Below are 16,499 nucleotides of genomic sequence, written 5' to 3'. Positions count from 1 at the left end.
CAGGAAGAAAGTCATACACATATACTAAAGTCACATTAACTTAGTCTGGCTGAGGACATGTAAAATAGGTCAGGAGTTAAGTCATATAATTTTATTATTACATCAGTATTGATATAGTAATATATTTGTATTATTTCATTTTCAGATAAATTAAATGTAAACAGCAATGATTTAAAACACAAAACCAGTTATACTATGGTGATTACACGATAATTTTATAGAAAAGGCAAAGTTGTGTAGATTTAGAACAAGTTAAACTTACAATAAATGAAACAAAAATACAATGAATCAATATCTTCCTTGCACTTTCTTTTACATTACTCAGAAAGGAATTCTAAGAAGCGCAATAATAATTCACAAATGTGTTTGTTTTGAATATGCCTATAACAATAGTTTGAACTAATTAATTACATGATGATCAAGAATAACAACTCCAAAATTTCCCGATATACATATTTTGTTTTATTAAGCTGTTTTATAATTTGTGCATTTTCCCGTTACTTTTTCCTGTGATTTTTTTATATTTTACTTTTCTTCCTCGAGCGTCATCCTCACTCTAACCCAGTTCTCAATCTCTCATTCTTACACGCGATGTATCTTGTTTGTCCATTAGTAAAGGTAATCAATGCAAAGTAATATCGGATTAGTAACGTTACCAGCTCCAAAATGGCAAAGCAGTTTCTTTTAAAACTGTTTTAATTGTATTTTAAGGATACGAAAATAAAACTATTAAAAAAAAAACAGGACAAGCAAAGTTAAAAAATAATCTATATAATTCACATATAATTCGTCCATCTATCTGTGGCAGTATAGTATTTTTATGTAAGTAATGAATGAATTAGTTCTGAAGGACATCAAATATGCCTCACTGTTGAAAGCGCGACTACTTGTGCGATCCTTATGTACCTGTTGACAAGGGAGACAGATTAGAAATAGCTAATTATGCCAGTGTCGATTCTCTCTCTCTCTCTCTCTCTCTCTCTCCATATATATATATATATATATATATATATATATGTCAGACGAGAAGAGGGAGAAGTTTCCTCCGAAGAGTTATTATTATCTAATTGACATGGATTATAGAGGGACACGTTACCATCAATGGTGCTGTGGTTAACTGCGAATAGAGTGACTATTAGTTTCTACAACAAATTCCTTCTAATCATAGGACTGGGGACGTGCATACCCCCAAATGCGTTTTTCATGCAGAATAATAATCATTGCGAAGACTTTGGAATACAAAACAAGGTAAGATTTTGTCATCGCCTTTGTACGCAAATAATCGTGTCGGTAAATAAGGCAATACAAATACTTAAAAAAACTGCTTCGTGTTGTTATATAAATTAACATCTTGACAAGTGTAATACAATATGATGTGAGCAATTTGACTTTACCTGCATCTAGATTATATATAAGTCGTATATGTATGTAGGTAGGTAATTTTGTAAGTATGTATGTATGTATGTATGTATGTATGTATGTATCCTTTAACGCCAGATCAGCACACGCCCTTTCTTTTTATTATGATGTAGGGCGGAATTTTAAAAAATGCTCTGATGTAATCAGTCATGCAAGTACACACACAAACACACACATGCACAAACACAAACACACACACACACACTCATTCGCCTGATATTTATATAAAGAAACAAGTAAAATCCGACTGACTTTTCAATTTGATTTGTGTTATAATCCCATCCCCCAGTTGAAAAGGAAACGAAAATGTCCTGACAAATTCGTACGGACGGAAACTTGACATGAATATTTAGCTACAACGGAAGTGAACACGCCTAAGTCTATATGAAGAGTATTAACTTTTTTCCACATATTTTAAATTCAGAACATTGCATCGGTCTAGTGATTTTGAAACCAGTCCTGCAGGTATTTAAATCCACGGACCTGAATGACTCCGTGTGGCAACTATATGGAAAGATGAGGACTAGTTTAAATAAATTGCTGAAGATAACATATATATGGGTTAGGCTGGTCGGGATTTTTTGTTTGATAATGGAAGTTAAATTTCAGTAACAAAAATAATTTGAGAGCATGCAAATAACAAACGCTTTGGAAGCAGAAGTGTGAATTGTGGCAAAGTACGATAACAACTGAGCAATGTAGGTATGTATGTGTGGATGGATGTATGTGTTTGTATGTGTATGTATGCAATTAATGTTGTATGCATGTATGTATGTATGTATGTATGTATGCATGTATGTATGTATGTTTTAACGGCACATCAGTACACCCCTGGACAAATAGTGTTAAGTAAAATGCAAAGGTAAACAATACATGTAAATATGCTGAAATTCTTTAAACATTATATATTAAAAATATAAAATCAACCTGTAGGTAGCTTGTCTACTTGTTTTCTTAAAGATTTTATATCGATTTCCTTTAAAATCGTGTTTTGTTTTTTTTTTTCTTATCGGAAAACAGAAAGTAATTATTTGATTATTTGTGAAGAAAATAGACATATCTCTCTTTCTCTCTATCTCCCTCTCTCTCGCCAATGTGTATCTAAAAATCTGATGTATAAAATTGGAAATACAATCTAGAATGGCATCCATTTCTTGTATTATTTAAATCAACCTCAGCCTTTTAATCTGCTTTGGAAACATATGACCTCTTCTATACTACTTTTCTCTCCCACACATACATGCTCTTGATTCTGTGTCCGTTAATATTTTGAACGTATGACCCCTGTTATATTAACGATAATACGCCCTTTCTTTTTACATCATATAGGAATGAATTTTAAAAGAAATTGCTCTTGATGTAATCACATATGCAAGTACACACACACATATACACAGACACACGCACATCCACACATGCTCGCTGTGATGTTAAGAAATAGAAACAAGTAAAATCTAAATGACATTTTAATTTGATTTTGTTATAATCCCATCCCTCAATAAAAAAGGAAACGAAAATGTCCTGACAAATTCGTACAGACGGAAAGGTGGACATGCAAAGGTGGCTACAACGGAAGTGAACACGCCTACGTGTAAATGAAGTGAATTAATTTTTTTCAACGTATTATAAATTCAGAATATTGCGTCGATCTAGTGAATTTGAAACCAGTCCTGCAGGTAGTTTAATCCACAGACCTGAATGACTCAGTGTGCCAATTATTTGGAAGAATGAGGACCAGTTTAATAAATTGCTGCAGATAAAATGTTTGGATATCCGGATTATTTGATAATAAAAGTTAGATTTTAGTAAAAAAAATATTTTGAGAGCATGCAGATCCACAAAATGCCGGTGCTTGCATGCTTTTTAATTCATTTAAACGTTAATAAAGGATGTGTTTATATCGAACAATATCGGTTAGATCATGAGTGTTTAGAAGAAAAGCAAGTTACTGAATTTGCAATAAAATGGTGTTTGCATCGGTTCGCCAGTATAACCGAATTAATACGTTTGGTATTGAATGTGAATGGCAAATAATAATAATAATAATAATAATAATAATAATTGCTTTTGTCTTTCGACTCGGTTTGTTTATGACGGCGATTGGAAACAAGCAAATGAAAACGAATCTCTCTCTCTATATATATTAGCATACGCATCTCGACCACATTACACATTACCAAAAACGATGCCACGAAGTCGGTGGTATATGCACGTGTGCGTAAGAACCGCCCTCGCATGTCAACCGAGTAATTAATTATCATCTAAGAACACAGTCATTCACGATTCCTACGACAGAGAGGAAAATATATATAATTAATTACATAGAATTACAAATATGCACTAAACATAACTATTGCGTACAGGCTAGGCGATGTGTGACATTTACCTGCGGATCTTGGTTCAAATCTCCGTAGAGTACAAATTGAAACATTCTTTAACCTGTAAAATAATAGTATTTGTATTTATATAAACTTCTGCCGCCTATTACATAGCATTCGTTGATGCGTTTGAGAAATGCAAGTATACGGATGATTAATCTAGAGCAGCGAAAATAGAAGAAAAAAAAAGAATTAAAATGAAAATAATTAGAAGTTGATCACCCAAAGAGAGACGACATGACCTCAACTTCTTTGGATAGTTGCATGAATTATGAACACTAAATCGAACGATACTTGAAACATGTTCACTAATCGTAATGCTTTTGCTACAAATGGGCGAAGTCAGTATGATCCAGATTGAAGTTTATCACGTGGTAGGTACTCTATGTAAAATACATTAGCATTGAATTTTATTGTACCACAGTTGTGACGGATAAAACCGAATTCAATAGAGAGGAGTAATCTTTCAGACAAATTAAAATTTATTTAAATTATCACGTGGATTTGCATAAACATCGCCATGCTATTTAACAAAAACATCCGTTCGAAAGAATGCCAAAATTCCTAATTAAATTAAAAACATAGATATTAACCATGTCGTTAAAAATACACACAACTTGGACGATTTGACATTTTTACTGAACAGTAAAAAGTAATGCTTATATGGATTTTTAAATTTCTGGATTTTTAGTATATTCCTAATCCTAGTTTATGTCTGTATGTTCATATTTCAATATCGGGAGCTCGCTGGCGCAGCTAGTCTCGCATTTTTTGTAATCGATTGCAACGCAACGCAATTGGTAAATACGCATATGCGCATGTCGAGAAGTGACATTGGTATGGGACGTTTTCTTAGAGGCATTACTCTCTTTTTTCTAACAGTGTATGATACAATCTAGTTGACGCATCCTTTATTGATGGAATGCCATAAGACCTAACACATAGTATGGCCATCAGCTCACTATTTCCATATTGGCAAATATCCCAGCTCTCATGATCTGTGCAGTTTTTGTATGGATTGACAACATTACGGTCATGACATGTAAATATATTCATGAAGAATTCACGCTAGTCAAAATTGTTTTAGAAGTTTTAAAGTTATTGCCCATTTTGCCTTGCATCGTATTGTACCGAGTGTAATATTTTGTGAGTGCAAATAGGCCAGCAGTTTTTGATGAATAGTCATGGAACTCTCTAATCAGTATAACCATGATATCATCATATGCATATCGACAAACTGCTTTGGTATCGCTGTCTTTATTTTTTTCCCATTTCTATATTGTAGCTTAATGAAGTGTACAAGACACTCGTAAAGAGCCCACCGTTACGGATCACTGCCATCTCACCTTTGTGTGCGTGGGTTCGAGTCTCGGGTTCGGTCAATGTGGGTATGTGAGAAAGCTTGCCAGTAGGTTCTCGTGGGTCGGTGGTTCTTTCAGGGGTTTTCCCGGTTTCTTCCTCCATCATTTATACTGGCCGCCATGTATAACCTATCTTGTGCTGAAAAATGGCGTTAAACCCTACAACAACAACTACAACAACAATCCGGTCAATGCATCGCTTCCACATTTTGTCATTCAGTTTAAACGATCTCTGTGAAACTTAGTACTTTGTATGACCATATCCATGTATACATTTGTTTTTGTTTTCTCTTTGTGGATGTAATAATTATTGACCACTTTACATATATATATATATATATATATATATATAGTATTGCATCATTAATGAATTTTATCTAGAAATAAGCGTGTCAGTTTTAACTTAGTGCATTAAGGTATCGTTGCCATTTTGTGAATTTCGAAGTGTGTGTTTAATTCATGCAAACCTAAATTACGTTCTAAATGTCTCTTCGTTTAGGTATAACCTGAACACATGTAACTAACATTGTCGATACATTTTTTTATATCAAACAAAGTTTGCTTAATACAGTTCATGAATCTTTTCTTATCGAACGGGTAATATAAATATACAATAAATATACACTATTTAATTATTGATTGAGCATCAACTTCTGGAAAAAATCAAATAAGTTTTTGCGGACATGACGTTGCGTTAGATGCATGCAATTTCCATAATGTTAAAATATCGATATGTACACATAGTTTCTTGGGTCGCTTCCCTGAATAAATCTATCCATTATCTCTGAATATGAAATTGAGACAGCGACCATTACAACATTTTCATAGCACCAGACGTTTAGTTTTGATATTAGTTTCTTGCAAGGTATACTTTTTACACCATAATAAATATCATGTCTAAGTATCGATATCTCCAGCAGCATGACTGTTAAAATTAAAATTATTATTTATCCATTATTTTCAAGGTATGTTTGTATTTTCTGTAATGTATCAAAGATAAAATTAAAATTAAATATTGCTTATATAGAGAAGTCGTTCAACTCAAAACACACAGCCCTCCTACTGATTTTTGTAAGGGAATGCATGATTATCACACGCTTATTTGTATTTCCATTCTGCATTGACCAGTGTCGTATGTGTGTTTTCAGTATGGCTAGAAGAGGGTGGGAATATAACAATATGCAAATAATCTATAAGCCATATAAATGGAACACATTGGAAGTTTGGAACATATGTGTTATAAGAACATGTTTCTGTTCCATCAAATATCAAAGGGAAATTGGTTTAAAAATTACTTACGTATCGTCGTAGGTACCCCATTATGCATAGCGTATTAAAATATAAGACTCGTGCAATGTTTTGTAACAGATCTGACCCAGGGGCATGGATGAAAGTTGCATCATTGCCATTCAGGTATGCACTGAAAGCAATATGCTAAATTTTCATATAAAAGCGAAAATAAAAAATATAATAATACAAAATTATAAAAAATAAACTTAAAATCAAATCCTAGCAAATGCTTTGTTGCATCAATGTCCCACTCTATATGTCTGTTCGTCTCTTATGCATGTATGTATGTATGTATGTATGTATGTATGTATGTATGTATATATGTATGTATGTATGTCCATGTGTGTACCCGTTATTGAGAGAGAGAGAGAGATTGATAATTATTTCTAAGTGAACTTTGAATTGTTATACCGCAGTTAAAAAGAAAATACATATTATCCATTACCAACCATCAAAATAATTCGAAACGTAGAACTGACGGAATATGTTTGTGTTGGAGTGTTGATGACAGGGATGAAATAAACTTGTAACACTTGATCCAGTGTAAACCTACTTAGTTCAGATTTACAGTAGTATCAGCAGCAACACTAACAAAAACAACAAGTACTACTAATAGGACTGTAATGGGAGCTGTAATGTTCAGTGGTTGCAACAAATTACAAGTCTTATGGAAGTATTACCATTTTGTTTTGAAATCTATGAATTTATGGACTCAGGAAAATGTCTTGGTCGTTAATTTGTTGTCTTTCGCAAAGATATATATGTAGCAAAAATCAGATGTCTCTGCTTTCAACAAGGGATTAAGATCAACGAGCTTTGTATATGATAGATACAGTGTGAAATATAACATAAAACGTGTATGAAATGCATTGAATCAATCGTTCTGAAGTCAAATTGTCACATAATACACTTTGACAAGGATATATGAACTGTACGAATTAAAATGTTATATATACAAGAAACGAAAAAAATCACACACACACACACACACACACACAATCACACACCAGGGTGTGACATATATATATATTTGCAGACACAATTTTCATATTTCTGATTCCTACATCTTCGCTCGTCAAAACATGTCTCGATATTTGCTACACATGTATTCCCATCATGCCAAGCGAGGGCCCTAATAGCCAATGGGGAGATCATTACTAACATACGTTTATCTTCAGTGGTTTGAAGCTAATGCTTGGCCAGTGTGTATTTTTTAAATTGATTCTTAAAATAAGGTTTCTTGAAATTATTTATAAAATGTGAAACATTATTGATATTGAAATATAAAAATCAAGTATTGAATATATTGACTGGTAATTAAATCAAACATGTAACAGCGGAATGTACTCTCCAATAAATTTGTAATGCCAAAGTTTTGTATTATTAATAATTCCCATTATTGGTATCTGTCGATATCTGAAAGTATATTGATCTGTGAAATGCAGCTATCATCGGATACCTTTTAATAAAGGTGATTATCTTAAACGTTAAACTATATAATTAAGATAAATCCAAGAAACACAATGAGTAGTTAGAGGTCGATCACCCAAGCAAATACGGATTTGCACCGAACCCCATCTTTTGATATTTGCAAGCGATAACTCATTTTCATGACTTATGGTAGTTTGAGTTTGATGCTTCTCGTTTATTAGTATGTTTTATGGTTAACATAAGGGTGGCGTGAAGATTATTGACCTTCATAACACCGCTCCAAGAGGTATTCGAAGCACGTCTGTTACTCGTTATGCTTTTCTCTGAATTGGTGACGTTAATATGATCCTATTTGAAGCACTTCATGTGGAGGTTATATTCGCATGCAATATTTGAACTCAAACTATGCCAGGTAATATTTAAATCAACGGTATAAAGCAATTTTTCTGACAAAATCGAATCAGACTAAAGTATCTCTAGGCTTCACTCAGATATTTGTAAAAAAAATTAAGAAAAGAATTTGTGCAAAATAATATCATAACTTCTACATGAATTTAAACCATCATAATCGAGTATGATATTAGAAGAAACACTATATCGTTTTTAACGTGTCGCGGGTAGACATGTAGACAGAAGCTGCACTATTTGTTTCCGAACCATAATAATTCTTCTTAACTCCTTTTGTAGGGTCGACGTCATAATATTTTGTTTTGACTATGAATAGGTGAAATTATGTTTCCTCTCTCTCATCCCGCATTTTGAAGTTTCCACAATAGGAAATTTGCTTGAAATGAGTGAGTAGCAGATATATTTGATACGGTGGATGAAATTACTTTAGTGAAAGATATCGGTTATTCACTCAAAGCAAGCATATTTTCATTTTATTTAATATTCAATTTTTTTTGCTGCAATATGTATCATAGGTAGCATATTTCTTGCTGTATCTTGTGCGATAATGACAGCCGTCTACCATCTATGTTCTGCTGTTCTATGTGCATTTGTATGGACTATATAAGCAGTAAGATAATTCTCACTCGCCATTGGAGGTACAACAGGACATATAATAATAAAAAAAAAATAATTAAAAAATGACTCAATCCATTCTTGGATTTCAACCCAGGTCCTCCTTATGAGTGATATATATATCTACGTCTAGACCACCGATGTGACTTGTTATACGATTTACATTTTCTGGTCATGATATGTTCAATATCTATTGACGGGCTGCGAAAAGTTACTTATCGTATTTCCACGGAGTCAATTACCAAGGTTTCTTTTTCACAAAATCCAGTAATTCACGGCATATAGTAAATAAAGCTAAGATGTTTGCTTGATGCACGTGAATAAATAATATTTTTCATTACTTTGATGAAAACCCAATAGTTTCAAAGTTCTTAATTCGTTTCACACGCAAATAACGAATTAGATACTTTAATCTACATTTAATGACATTGACTCGAAACTTTACTGATTACATACAGGAAGGACTGGCAATGATATTTTGGCTGTACTCCAAGGATTTCACCCATGAGATGCATCATATCCGTTATTCACGCAGAACAAACAAATTTTCGTGTTTTATGCTCAAATGTATTGGCTAGACATATATGATTAATGGTAGATGTCTTAAGGAATCTTCATGTGATCATATCAGCCGTATACAAGGTATGTTCTGCTGTATTTTGTGCATATTCGCAAAGAATATTAAGCAGTAACATAAGTTCTTTTCCCAATTCACGTTTAAACAACACATAAAACAATGAAGAAAAATATTTGATCATTGTTGGGATTGAACTCGGGTTGTGTGTATGCAAGGCAGCTGTTAACCGCTTTCGTCGTTACATAATTTAAAAGGTTTAGGTCATAACTTTATCACTTTCTTTTGACGGGCAGTGAAGAAAAAATACAACTAATAATTCACGACAAAAAAATTTATTTAGACTTCTATGTTCGAAATATGATGGAGCTATAACTTTAATTAGGTACTCATTGACATAGCAAGTGTTTTGATCAAATTAAAGAAAGAGAAAATTACGAATGCAAATTTCGTTAACTTTACGATTTAATGTGATATATAGGAATAACTAAACACTAATGCTAACTTAAAATTCATATAGACTTAGTAATCTTTCTAACATAGGAATTGTTACAGTTTCAATAGTCTGGATCCTGTTCTTTATAAAACGTACCCCACCTTCGGTCTTCTAAACTATCTATCTGGCACAGTTGCTGACTAGCTGAGGACTATTTAATCCCATTAAATCTTACAATTCCAAACCAAACATTGTTCGATATGAGCAAGCTTTTTTTAATCTGGAGAAACTAAAGTGTCGTGCACGGCGAAAGCAATGCTGAATAATTACATTTTCAGTGCACCGACAGCCTAATATATTATCAGGCGAGTGATCAATGTATTCCACACTGATACAATATGAAAAGTTTTCCCATATGGAACAGGTTTTGGCTTGACTTTCTACAGTTTAAAAGAGGCTGAAAAGTCTTCAGCTATACAGTAAATGTGGCAGGAAGTGACCTGAGGTGGAGTACGATTCAGTAAGGGCTGGAATCAGGCTAAATACAAAACAGCCCCCTTCCCGGACGCCATTTTAAAAATCGTATCGCTGCTACGTCTGAGTAGCTTTATCAAATAAGGATATTCTCGATAAGTGCTGCAATGCTATTTTGTTGGTTCTAATTAATAAAGTCATCGAATAAAATAATTAAACGATCTTATATTTAATTACTGCGGAAAAAGAAGTTGGCGGGCATGGCGGGATTTCATTTTTGAGTGACGTTTGCTTTTGAGATAGTTGTATAAATAAATAGCAATTCCATGATTATTAAGCACTGAAATTATTACTTTTCAAAATATCAATATGGCTGAAGTGCTACAACTGTGCCCCGTAGCGATACGATTATCGATAGACAGGCTGCGAAACAGTACGTTATCGATACACATATGAACATGATGGTAATTCCAAATCTTTGGATATTCTGTCAGTGATAGGTGGTGCCATTTTATTTGATGTACTAATTGTATTTCAAATTTACATATTCCATTTTATGTCATTCTCATCCCTGATAAGGTAACACAAATGCCACCAAGCAGACTACCTGTTATTTGACAGTAATTTGTATTCAAATAATTTAAACCATTAAGGCTGATACATTGATCAAATTCAGTACTCACTTTAGCCACCAGACAGATGTATTTTGATGAAATCGATATCTTTACCTCTTAATTCAGTTCATTCTTTCCTTTTCTTCAGTTTGTCGAAACCTCAATAGGTATATATAGTTTTGGGAATAGAAATGAAAACTGCCTTGTACTTTTGAATTGTCTGTATTTAATTTGGCTTAGTATTCTGATTTTCTACACTTTCTGAAAAACCGGCACAACTTTCATTTTTGTCCATCCATCATGTACATCGGACACGTATTTATCACCACTTTTGGGCTCAAAATCACCCACTGGTATTTCCATTAACACTTTCCCTGCCATAATAGTCAGATATAGTTCATATCATTACAAATTACTGTAAACATAAATATTATCTGAAGTTTAACTACGCTGGGAATTGGCCGTTTGAGATTTTCAAGGAGTATTTTAAACATGCATTTGTAAAACTACCTTATTCCCGGTGACATAATGCTTATTCCAAGGCACAATGTGTCAGTGTCACTTAGTTTAACAACCCATCATGTTAAGATTAATAACCTAGATGTGTAAATGGCTGTGGATAAAAAATAAAAAAAAACAGACATCGCGACAAGTGCTACGATACGCCTACAGGCGCTACCAATGTCGCGTTAAACACTCCACGGTTGAGCGGTAAATACAAATTGTAAACTGGGCCAAGTACATTTTCATATGCACAACATTCAACTAATATACAGGAAGTCTTGCGTTGTTCTGCTCTTCAAGCACGTGAATTTGCACAAATGTTGCGTCATCTGCTTACCCTTGAAGCATATCTGCTTAATTATTTTACAGAAAAGTTATTGATCACTTTGCGTGATGTTTCTCCGTTGTTTTACCAATAATGCTTGCTTGTCACGCAGCGATTATGCTACATTAAGTTCTAAATGGTGGTCACTGTTTGCCCTAGATGGAACAAACAATAACCAAACTGAGCATTCATTGTAACATATTCCACCGTGTGACACCAATAGTTAAGCACCTAAATTCCATCAAATAAGACAAGACACAAATGAACAGAGAAACTTCGCGTAAAAGTCGTGAAAAGATGATGAGTAAAGTACTTGATCATACTCGTGGAACACATTTGGAATTTCTCGTTTATGACGAAAAGCTGTTGGGATAAAATAATTAGCATGAATTTGTCTTTTGCCTGGGAAGGGCATTATTACGAAGCACATCACGTTTTGTTAATTGGTTTAAAGCAGGAGACTGAGTGTTGTCAAGTCGTTTTCGTTTTGACTGCCAAACGATGAATGCATATGTCTGCAACAGCTGTCTCAGTTTAAAATAGTAGACGACTAATAATTGTTGACGACTGCTGAAGATTAACATAACTTACATGCCGTAAGTAAACTTGTGTATCGATTTTCCATTTCATATATCGATATGTGTGTATCGGTATATCAAGTTATAACAATAACTTCAAAAACCAGAAACTGGAGGTCACTAGACAACCTGAATAAAGGAATGCCTTTCCATTAGGTGGTTTGTCTTCGATAAGAGCAAACATACCTCGGCGCTGAACAATATATACCACCATCACCACACGCAAAATGGGAGGGATCTCAACATATTCCAAAAATAAAAGGCTACTTTATGAATGCTTATTTCAAATTAAATATATTAGTAAAAATTGAAAAATAAATACACTTTCCTGGCAAAGACTGAAAATATTTAACTAACTTTAATTAAGGTTCACTTATCACTTAATGAGAAAATCATTATTTGTATATTGTTTTTGAAAAAGAAAACTATCAACAAAAAAAAAACAATAAAAAAAAACAAAAAAAAAACAAAACAAGAAAACAACGGCTGAGCTGGAATAAATTAAATACGTATCATGCCGCTATCATTATGGGTTATACTTTCATCATGTTCTTTATATCATCATGTCGTCTTATGAAACTAGTTACTAACATCTGAAAATTATAACATGCAAATAAAAACACGGTATATTTCATCCATACAAATGACCATGGGTAACCGAGTGGTCTATGACAATTAAATTTACAGATCATTTACATCTCACCTCTTTCCATGCGAGAACATACCTCAAGGTTGGCTAACTTGGGTATGTGAGAAAGCTTGACAGTAGCTTTACATGGGTTGGTGGTATGCTGATGTTTACAAAATGCAAATAACAACGATGCAACCGTGTGTATAGTCTTTTGTATGATTCTCGTGCTGGTCCTTTCGGTAGAAGGCACAGAGGCGTCGTCAGTACATGTGCTGGTGACGCTTGTCTTTCATGTACTGTGCGCCGTCAGGGAAATATCTTCAGTGAACACATAATGATGTTTTGCAACACAGATGATCAGCGTCAGGTTTATGGTATTGTCTAGTGCTTGGTCTGTTAAGTGGAGTTATGGAGCGCCCCAACGGGACGAGGACCCAGAGAGAGACTCGGTGATAACAATAAAACTTTTTGTTTGCTACTTGTTCTTCGTAAAAACTAATGATAGCAGCGCTAAGAAAATCAGAATTATACAACTATCTCCATTTATAAAATAATTTTAAAGTATTTTTGAATTACATATACACCTATGCATTATATCATAGATTATCTCTATTCGACCTGTATCACTAACGCAAGCTGAGGGGAGCAGTAATAGCATTAATGTCATCACGAACAGTGTTGTTTATTGTTCTACACTACATATGAACAGTTTTATTATAGATACTCATGTTTCCTATTCACTTATTTTTGTAAATCTACTCGACATTATTGACGTTAACTCGAGCTAATAGTTTACTTTACAATTGCAAATGTTCTTTATAAGTTTATTTTTGGTCCTGGACATTCCGATAGTTATTTTCTTCAAAGGTGAAATGTTTTGTCAGGTTGTACAGGTACTATTAACATACTGTTGGTTCTTTGTCGCAGCTATATACATCAATGTATAACTCAACGGGCAAATGCGTCCTGTAGTTGTCAAGTGACTGTGAAGAGGCTACTAAAACTGGAGTATGTGTGCTCATATTTCTCTCATCTTTTCATGCAAACGTCGTGAGTTAGAAAGTTTAACTTAGCTGGTATTAAAGTGCGCTGTGGAATATCTATTGCATAATGGCGTTGCAAAAATGTGTAAAACAGTGAAATATGCTGAAGATAATTAACTGTACCTTGAAACCTCAGAGTTAGCAACATGAGTATGTTTTATGACTTCCAAGGGGGTTATGGTCCGTAATAAACAATCGCAAGCAGACTGTCATGTGCACATACCACTACTCAGTTTCATTTCTACCGTCCATGCCTCCATTTTGTTTTACCTTCATTTTTCTTCTATTTTCCCGAGATTTACACGATGATTCACGCGCCTTGCTATTTCGTGATAAAATATACAGTTTACCGTAACATACTTAAATAAGGAGAAACTTCTGCATACCCACATATTCTTAGAAAAATATGGGTAGCGCGAAGAAAAAATTAATGTGGTAGGCCTAACATTGTTTTGTATTTCAATACAAAGTTTCATACTGACCTAGTTCATATCTGTGTTAGAAGATTGAACGTTAAGGGACTAACATAAGAAATAAAAAGATGTGAAATACAACATAAAATTACTATCGCGTGAGGCGTTGAGACAATCATCCGTAAGTCAAATACATCGCACAATGCACATTGGCAAGGTTTTTGTTTTACAGTTTAAACGATATCTGTGAAACTTGGTACGTGATACGGTCACGATCTACTGATGCAATGTCTGACAGAAATTTGTGAATGCAAGCTCACTTACAGTTTTTTGGTGGACTCCACTGTGAATTAGCAAATTGTATGGTCATCATCACATGAGATCCCTGTTGATATATATATATATATATATATATATATATATATATATATATATATATCAGAGCGTTTGTTATGTACGTATATATTTCGAGTTCAGGATATTTCCACATAATATGACGTTGAATATGCATTAGCGATGTCGTGTTAAACATCCAGTGTCCAACTATTTTATACTTTTATCTTGCATATGAAATGGTATGTATGTATTTGCATGTTTTTTTTATGTTTAACATAGCTAAAAAAAATTGTTATGTAGCTACAATGTCTGCAAAGTGACTGTTTATAGTGCTGTATAGAAGGCGCGCGAGAGAGAGCGATATTGTATTTTATGATGGAGAGCTGTCGTTTATCAGCACAGTCCGGCGATAGAGCCAATGTGATTGATAATCATTGGACCACATACGTATAAAGTCGTATGTATGTAGTTAAATGTAATATCTTTATACTGAATTCATCCAGCGTCCAGAAATTGTTTAAAACACTGCACAGTTAAATAACATACTCCCCTGGATGAAGCCATTTGGCATAATCAACGTGAAGACTTATTTTGCTGAATATTGTTTTGTATACCAGATACGACTGAGCTCAGTCTTCCTCTACTTCTTTAGTTGGTCAATGTGTAGTTTTTAGATTTATTTTTTAAATAAGGTTTTCGTTTAAATCTACACAATGTGATTTATATTTCCTCTTTCAAGCGATCTACGGACCTTTGCATTCTTTGAATCATCACGAGTTTTTATTGATCCTGAAATGTATTAAAAATCTGGCACTGAAACAGATGATTGATAATTAAATGAAACATGCAATGGTCAAACATACTTTCCAACACGTTATAATGCCTAAATTTTGTATTTTATTAATGATTTTCATTACTGTTATGAAGTGATATCTAAAACTATATTGAACTGTGAAATTCATTTTTCATTCGATATCTTTTAATAAATGTAACTATATTGAGTATTAAGCTATTTAATTTGGATTTATTGAAGAAACGCAATGTGAGTACTTAAAGTCGATCATACAAACTTATACGGCTTTACTTCTTTTTTAGAAATTTGCAAGCGATTTCTCCTTTGCATGACTTGTGTCAGGTTCGGTTTCAGGTTTCCCGCTAACTATTTTATTTTATGACTGAACCTAAGGTGGCGTGAGGTATGTATGCCTCTATATTTAGCTCAAAGCCATAGAAACACAGCTCCGAGGGGTATTCGTTGCAAGTTTATTGTTCCTTATGCTTGTTTCGGAATAGACGAGATTAATACGATCCTAATTGAAGTGCATCATGTGGAAGTTTCATCCGGATTTAATCTGTGAACTCAAGCTGTGCCGCGTAATATTGAAAGAAACAGTGTAAAGTAATTTTTCTGACAACGTCGAATGCGTTTAAAGTTATATTAGTTTTCGGTAATACGTACTACTTCTGTGAAATTATGTATATGAATCAGTCAGCATGGTAACTTGATAGCAAATATTAAGGTAACACTACTTTTATCACCGTAATGCTAATGTCGCCATAATGACTCACCGGTGACAATGAACTGTTGCCACAATGACAGTTGCACAGTAACACAAACACACACGCACACACACACACACACACACACACACACACAGAGGCATAGAGC

The 16,499-nt window shown here is 33.7% G+C and overlaps 1 long non-coding RNA gene across 2 annotated transcripts in view; it reads left to right on the top strand.

Moving 5' to 3' along the window:
- The first annotated feature begins 1,017 nt into the window (after positions 1–1,017).
- Positions 1,018–16,499, top strand: part of LOC149795791 (uncharacterized) — a 242,575-nt gene continuing 227,093 nt past the window's right edge. For both annotated transcript variants that reach the window (XR_016422412.1, XR_016422411.1), the window contains exon 1: positions 1,018–1,248. This is a non-coding gene — a long non-coding RNA (uncharacterized LOC149795791). The remainder of the gene's footprint in view (positions 1,249–16,499) is intronic.

Source organism: Sinohyriopsis cumingii, chromosome 7, assembly GCF_028554795.1.
Source record: "Sinohyriopsis cumingii isolate HCF-2022 chromosome 7, ASM2855479v2, whole genome shotgun sequence".
Classification (NCBI taxonomy): domain Eukaryota; kingdom Metazoa; phylum Mollusca; class Bivalvia; order Unionida; family Unionidae; genus Sinohyriopsis; species Sinohyriopsis cumingii.
Note: the sequence above shows the minus strand (reverse complement) of the source record. Positions and strands in the feature narration are given on the sequence as shown.